We start from the raw sequence: 7,431 nt of genomic DNA, 5'->3' as shown, positions 1-7,431 counted from the left end.
TGTGATGGATTTATGTGAGCCAATATAGTCAACGATGATTCGACTGCATTTTTTGGTTGGCATACATACAGTCATAAGACCTGTAGCAGGCGAAATTACAAATACTGAGTTGTCATAGCTAATTATTGAGAAGCTCAATACGAAGATCAAGCGTGAAAGTTTAGAGCGACCACCTTTGTAGGAGAAGGGGTCGAAGCTTCCGCTTTGCCAATCGTATAAGAAGAAAAGCAGTGGAAGGGGATAATAGTATCATTGGCTGTACTCGGATCACATTCAGGAAGAACGAGGCATGCAATATTCTGCAAAGCTATATAGCATGAAGACAAAGCATGGAAGATGTAGCTCAAGCAAGCCGGGTGAGATCATGTATGGCGGGATAATAGTAAGATTGGCTATGTTTTCGACACATTGAGAATGCAAGTCGAGGAAGGAGGCATTGGTTATATTCGAGACAAAGAGAGCACGGAACATTTGGCTAAAGCAATTGCATTGTATGTAAACAGTATTGTTGATGATAGACTTACATTTGTTGTGGCAGATCTTGGTTCCATGACTATGAATGGGTTCAAGGACCACGTGGATTTTCTACATACATTTTGGCACAAGAGACGCACGTCAAGTTATGGTCATGTAAGAGATGAGAATTATAGGGAGCTTTCCACCAAAGCCATATAATGTTGGAGAAAGAGCACATGCCTTTTTCTTTTATTTATGTAGAAGTAAACAATGGCTGCCATATAGAGGTTATTGTCTCGAACAATTAAAAAAATAGAATTTGGATGTGTTACATGGTAGAGAAATAAAAGATGCATGAAATTGGGGGAGTTAAGGGGGATGGTATCAAAGGAAATTAGCAATAATTTGGCTATTTTTACTATCTTGAAATAATTTTGGCAGAAGGGCCCTAATTTCAAGATAGTAATTTACTATTGAAATGAGCAGTAATTTACTATTGAAAGAAAGAAGTTTAGTCACATTAGGGCCCTCCTGCTAAAAGAGATGGAGTGAATATAGGGGTTGCATGCCCTTAACCGATTTGTAGGCATCCTAAACTAGCACTAGCAATACATTTCTCCTTGCACACAACAAAAAAAATCTCCTCCACTTGCCATCCAATTCTCAAGCTCCATAGATCGTGTTAAAGTGACCACAGAGAGATTATAGTGGACTATCAATACCCTAGGTTAGCTTAGTTGATGGGGATCCATCATAGTGTCCACCAAAATAGGTTATATCTTTGTGCAATTGTAATCGAAATTACCGATGTCGTTTTTTCTCCCCACTAACAAGAGCAGCTATACATAATATCATTGTCAAAAGCATAAGAGACGATCTAAAGGAGCTTAACAAGGTGCACCTTTGCCCCACAAAGGCATGGTGCAATAGTTGATCGTTTTCTCAGAGCAACTATGGAGGCTTGCGAGCAGCCATATAAAACGTTTAAAATTAAGGTTTCTCAAATCTCTTGATTACAATTTTTAGTTTAGCATTGCTTAGGGTTTTAAGTTGAGCCCTTGCAATTAGTTAGAATGTTATGATAGGAAAGGAATGGGGGGATGTGGGGTAGAAGGTATCCATTGTAAGAGGGTTGAAAGAGAGAGAAGCACAAGAGAGTTTTATGGGTATAATGAATGGTACCCTTATTCTTTATTATCTTCATTAATATATGACTATATAGCGTGTACTTATATAAAGGGTGCCTACTTGACTATTGGCAATCGGCCTTTACCCAACAACCTCGTACTTAAAGGCCACTGTATCTTTATGGGAGTATAAAAAGAAATTGAAGATGATATCCAATGCTCATCAACACTCTATGATGTGCAAATCACTCAAAAGGTAAACTCGTCATGAGAAGAGCAATAGGATTATCATCCATATGGATTTGACAAGCTCAATGTGCTTGTTCTCAAGTATCTTTGTGGCGAAGCAATACTTCATCTCAATGTGCTTTGTCTTTGTATTAAAGATAAGGTTCCATGCTAATTGAATAGCATTCCAACTATCACAGTGTGATGTAGGCATCTCCCTTGTAATGTCCAAGTCTTTCATGCGATGAATAAGCCATATAGCTTCCTTGCAAGCATCAACGATTACGATATACTAAGCTTTAGTGGTAGATAAAGCCGTACATGGATACAATTGAGAGACCCAAGACACCACACCACTTGTAAAAGTAAAGACAAAACTTACAGTAGACCCCTTAGAGTCTATATACTCTGTGCAAAATCAACATTTACATATCCAAGAACAAATACATTCTTCCTTCCAAAGCATATGCACATAGCTCTAGTGCCATTCAAGTATCTCTTGATACTCGTCATTGCTTTCCAATTCTTCTTGCTAGAGTTTTCAATATACATGCTAACCACTCTTACTGTATAGGCCATGTCTAAACGTGTAGCAATTGTGGTATACATCAATGTACAAAATATAGATGCATAAGGAAACTTGGCCATCTTAGCGTTTTGCCCATTTGACTTGGGGGCTATCCTCTTCACAAAGTTGCAAATATGGAGGTAGTGGAATAGTGATAACCTTTCCCTTCTCCATATTGAAACACTCCAATTGTTTCCCAATATATTCCTTTTGAGATAAATAGAGTATATGATAACATATGGCCCAACCTTGTTGGGTTAGAAGGTCTCATTCTAGGTAGGACAATAGCCATCAAAGTTGTCTTCTCTTACGAGAGAGATAAATTTTGTTCCACTTTTGTGGGGGAGAGCAGTTTTTAGAGATCGTAAAGTGCGGAAAAGAAGTGGGTTAGTGCAAATTTTAGGCGGGAATATAAAGTTGACGGAAGCGAGCTTGAAGATCTGACAATTTTAAAGACCAAGGAAGACAGAAATGCAAAACTTTGACCGTTGTGGTGGTTGTAAATTTTTAGTAAATCTTTTGACCACTGGATTGAAGAGAGAGAGCTTCTCGCCATTCGGGATGTCGAGTTGGTCATGCATAAATTTTCAGAACTCAATTTTGGCGCCGAACTGTGGAGATGGGAGGTCGGATAGTGCCAAAGACCAAAATGGCAAGATTTAAAAATTTTTGGGCATGGCCCTTTTGGGGGGGGGGCAATTGGGCCCCTAAATTTCGTGGTTTTGGGGGGGGGGGGGGGGGGGGGGGGCGTCATTTTAAAACGATGCCATCCAAAACGTGCCCCCTCCCTCCCCAAGAAGACGATTTGAAAGAGAGGGAGATGGAGGCAGAAGAACAACTTATCCAACATATGACAACAATGAATTCCCACATTTTTTTGCTCTCCAACACTAGTCTCTGCTCGTGCAATGATTGCATAATGGTGAAGCCACAATTCTCGTCTTTCTCTCTCCCCCTCCTCTCTACTCTTGAGGGCTGTTCATGCGAATGAGTTTATGCAAGAAAGGGAAGGAGTTGGTTGCGAGATGCTGATGGAATAATGGTCCCGGGGTAGAGGAGATCATAGATTAGAGTTGGAGAGTGTTTTAGAGCTAGAAAAGAAGCATCAGCGGCCTCCCAACCATTGAATACACGCTTCCAAAATTGGGTTTCTATGGGTAAGCACTCATTTTATTCGTTTTATGAAAGATGTTTGATGAAATTGTTTGTAAATGGATTCATTTGATTGGAAATGCTGGACATAATCAGAAATCTTGAAGAAAACCAAAAAATTGGGTTGTTTAATAATTAAAAAAAAACACACAAAATCGCAATTATATGATTTTCATGAAAATGATAAATTTTGGGGGTTTTGTTGTGATTTTGGGATTCATATGGGGTAGAAATGAATATAAAATCAATTTTTAGTAATTTTGACCAGTCTCAACTCATAAATAAAAAATATAATTTTTTAATTTAAATAAATGAAGAGAAATAATTGAAAAAATTAGTTTTTGCGCTAGAAAATTAGAAAAAAAAATGTTTAATGTCCGTGAATGTATGACATAGTTGTAGCATGAAGGATAAGCCTCAATTCAACTCTATGTCTTCATGTTAAAGTCTATTTTTACTGCTTTTTACAAGAAAAACACATGGAAAAACCGTTCTTTATACCTATCAATGATGGACAACCTAAACGGTAGGGTGGAAGAGGGGTTTTGATGCTGATTAGTTGCTGAAAATATATGAAATTATGATCCATTTGTTTGTGCATAATGTTTATAAATTAAGTGAAAGGGGATTAAGCAACACGAGGATGCTGTTAGCAACGAAGTATGATGTATAGGTTGAAATCATTGAAAGAAATGATTGTTGCACTGCACGATGCTGATTGCTAAATCATAAAATATTTGAGCACGATGGCACTCACAGTTGCATTGTGCATATCACATGGTAATTCCTAGATGCATTGCAATTCGTTGCCTATACTTATGACCCACACTGAGTTGTGAGGCACCTAAGCTGTAGGTTTAGGTGTTTGGGTTCATTGGAGAATTGTCAAGTGAGGAAATTTCTATCTCTTGGATCATTTAAAATAAGAGTGGAGCTTGTTATGCCTGTGTTATTTGTGTTAGTGACGTATCATCGTGGGGTCAATCCCCTTAGTGTTGTAGGAGAGTTGCAGTGGGGCCACGACATTCAGCTGGAGGGATGCCTCCTTTTATTTGTGGTTAGGAGGTATTTTATACCGATCTATGTGTAGGGACTCCCTTTGAGGAGTGTGGGGTTTAACTATTGGACTACAACTCACAACAAATGCAAGATTCATGGTAGCAGTTAGGGCAGTGTGTCCCTTATATGCTCCTAGTCGAGAGGCCGAGGGGGTGTGGTTTCTTGAGTAGAGAGAGGACCGACTAGTGCTTATAGCCAGTGTCAGGCTAGTTTTAGGTCTCGATAGGTGGTGTGTTTGCCGGGAGACGCTAATAAGTGGCAGTTTCATGGGCTAGACGACAGGCCGAAATAAATAGAAGATATTCTCTGCAAAGGATTGGTCCAATATCCTTATAAGGGCGGGGTCTTGGTAACGTTAGCTTGATGCATAGTCCATTAGGGGGAGGAAGCTCTAGTACTTCCCCCCTTTCAATGAGTCCGTCCACTTCGAGTGGAGCGATAGTTCTGATTGTTCGAACTCCTGTAACAAATTCGGTTGTTACCATGGCGGCACAACCCATTGCAATTCCTGCTGTGGAAGAATGATGGAATTGCCAGCTCTAGGGTTTCCACTATCAATTTCTAATGGGTTAGCAGAGGAAGACGTGGAACTTCATATTAATGAATTCCAGAAGTTAATGTTTAACTGACGAATTTAAGATGAGGGACACTTGATGATGTTCTTCAACATGACCTTAAAAGAACGAGATGCAGTGTGGTATCACAGCCTAGAGGCTGGAACCATAACTACGATCGGCTTCTTCTTTGTGGCCTTTCAAAGAGAGTTTTCCCTTGAAAGGGGAGATCTTAGTGGACCATGCTATTGTGGACACAAGATCCTCTCTCAACATTATGAGTTTGGAATTAATGGAGAAACTGGGATTAGAAATAAAAAAGGATGCCTCCACGATCCTCCGAATGACTGATGACAGTTTAAGACAACTCGAAGGTTGCATCACTAAAGTCCATGTGACCATTGCCAATGTAGAATGCATTCTGGACTTCAGGGTCATTAGGGTTGCAGGGCAACCTAGCTATCAAGTATTGCCAGGCAGGCCATGGATCTTACAAGCAAACACTATCAAGTTGATATACTCGCTAGGCGATTGATCTTTGGTCGAGGTGCTAGACGTGTAGTAGTCGATGCTTATCTTGAATCTCCTCAGAGTGAGAGAGTTCCTTTATCTTCGTCAGAGTTTGATACGCTAGATGCTCCATTAGCTAGTGAGATGTCATCAAGTGACAAATCCAATGAGGGATCCATTATAGAAGATATCTACCAAGTGACTTTGAATGAGCCAATAGAGGCTCAGGAGAGGATAAGGGATGTGAATGTAATTGAGCTCGACCTTGATACAATGAATGATTCACAGCCAATTGAAGTAGGGTCTATGCTCAGTTCGGAGGAAAGGAAGGACTATATCTTTGCTTGGAGTTATGATGAGCTAAGAGGCATTCCTCCTAGCTTGGCTATTCATACGATTCCTTTGAAGCAAGGTAGTTTCCTTGTGCAACAGAAAGTAAGGCGTATGCCTTTCAAATTAAGGAACGAGCTATTCGAAGAATTGACAAAGCTATGAACGGCTAGTCTTATATTTTCGGTTCAACACACGGAATGGTGTTCACTAGTTGTTATTAGAAAGAAGAAGAACAATCAGATTCGACGTTGTGTAGATTTTAGAGAGCTTAATAAGCAGACGGTTATGGAATACTACCAGCTGCCATTCATTGATCAGATTTTGGATCAGTTAGCGGGTAGGGAAATCTATTCGTTTATGGATTGCTTTGCTGGATATAACCAGATGGCCATTGCAGAGGAAGACAAATTGAAAATGACATTTATTACGGTCTTCGATACCTTTGCGTATCACGTGTTGGCCTTTAGTCTGTGCAATGCACCCGGATCTTGGCAACGAACATCAGATAAGACCTTTGGTGATATCTCCTCAAAAGAGTTAAAAGTTTTTATTAATGATGTGGGGGCAGCCACTACCAGGGAGTGACAACTGATTATCCTGAGGAAATGTCTTGAACGTTGTAGACAGTTCTACATTGCTCTTAACCTTGGAAAGTGCATATTTGGAGTGCCCTATGGGTTGTTACTTGGCCATGTGGTTAGTACAATTGGTATTGTGACTGACCCTGAAAAGATAGAGGTTATAGTTGCTATGAGCTCGCTGCATACTTCAAAAGAGGTGCATAACTTTCTATTATCAATGGGATATTATCGAAGATTTATCAATGGACTGGCAGAAAGAGCGTTGCCATTGACAAATCTTCTATCTTTTAATTGTCTGTTTGAGTGGAATGAAACCTAAGTATCCTTTGAGGATGTGAAGCATGAATTATTGCAAGCATCAATCTTAAAAGCACCCAGAAGAGGTGAAGTTTTCTACATATTTCAGCAACCACAATGCATAGTATTAGCTATTGTTTTTAGCCCAAATCTGGGAGGAGAAATGGTATAGTCCAATTGCCTTTGCTAGTAGAAAATTGGGGATATCTGAAGTTAATTATACATACATGGAGAAATTGTGCCTTGAAATGGTATTTGCAATGAATAAATTTAGGCAATATATTCTCTATGAGAAGATAGTATTCTTTACGAAGGCATAAGGTCTCATATTGTTGCTGAACAAATTGCAGTTGCCTTATCGTTTAGCAAAGTGGTTAATCACTTTGCAGGAGTTCGATTATGAGATTAGGAGCAAGCCACCGAAGCTGCAGGGTATTGTAGAATGTCTTGTGGATTTTGGGAAACCAAAGGAAATTCTGGCTGAGGGAAGTAATATTGAAGGTCTATTTAAAATCGATACAACTTCCATCCCTTCTTGGTATGTGGCTATAACACATTATTTATCT

Source organism: Lygodium microphyllum, chromosome 11 (assembly GCF_053477565.2).
Source record: "Lygodium microphyllum isolate KBCC chromosome 11, Lygodium_microphyllum_v1.1.10, whole genome shotgun sequence".
NCBI lineage: Eukaryota > Viridiplantae > Streptophyta > Polypodiopsida > Schizaeales > Lygodiaceae > Lygodium > Lygodium microphyllum.
Note: the sequence above shows the minus strand (reverse complement) of the source record.